The 798-nt window shown below is 40.5% G+C and overlaps 1 protein-coding gene across 1 annotated transcript in view; it reads left to right on the top strand.

Moving 5' to 3' along the window:
- The window catches only part of EMH_0054720 (uncharacterized protein), a gene marked incomplete at both ends in the record, with an annotated part of 4381 nt that overhangs the window by 1577 nt on the left and 2006 nt on the right, over positions 1 to 798 (top strand). The gene's annotated exons all lie outside the window — the stretch shown is intronic.

Here is a 798-nt window from a genome sequence, read left to right on the forward strand (position 1 = left end):
GTCTCGTTGGTTCTACAGCAAGGGTAAGATTGAAGGCCTGAAGGATCTCTCATAAGCAGCAGTCGTCCTCGCCCCCAGTTTCTTTTTTTTATTCTAGTTGCTTACTATCCCTATATGCAAGCATCTGAAATTTCCCTTTTCTCTGTATGCAGCTACACTGTATACTGTCGTTACACTTCTTTCTGTTCCAGCTCCAGAGCTGCATGCAAGGAGAAAAAGAAATACTAAACACCGAAACACTACTTGCAATGGAGCTGTACACAGCTTAATAGAGAACACAGGCAAAAAGAATATAAGAGAGAGAGAGCCGCCGAAGCACTAAAACACAGCTCAAGCCCCTGCAGCGATGAAATAAGCAGAAACACGATGGATGCGTCCTTTGTCTGTTGTTTTTAGATAAAAAAGAAGAAAAAAAATTGTTATTAGAGACATATAAAAAGATATATATTCACTTTATAAATGAAATAAACACACACAACACGGGGAGGGCCCTGGGTTGTGTGTACAGTCGGCTCACCAGGCGTTTGTCTGTTTGAGTGAATAAAAACCTTAACGCTGAGAAATATTAATAAATTTAAATTCAATAACTCGCACTAATATTAAATTATTTTTTTTTCTATCGTGTGTATGTATATGTGCTTCAGGGGCCCCCTGTATAACCACCAGCTGCGGTGAGGTAGGGGGGCCCCCCCTGTTCGTTGATGGGGGCCCCCTAGGCGATGTTTCTTTTTTGTTTCTCTAAACTGTGTAAATTAGATTTATTTTATATTTCCAGAGAAAGGAGAGAAAAGCAGCAGC

The sequence above is a fragment of the Eimeria mitis genome, genomic scaffold (genome assembly GCF_000499745.2).
Source record: "Eimeria mitis Houghton genomic scaffold, Emh_scaff2498, whole genome shotgun sequence".
In the NCBI taxonomy this organism is placed as follows: domain Eukaryota; phylum Apicomplexa; class Conoidasida; order Eucoccidiorida; family Eimeriidae; genus Eimeria; species Eimeria mitis.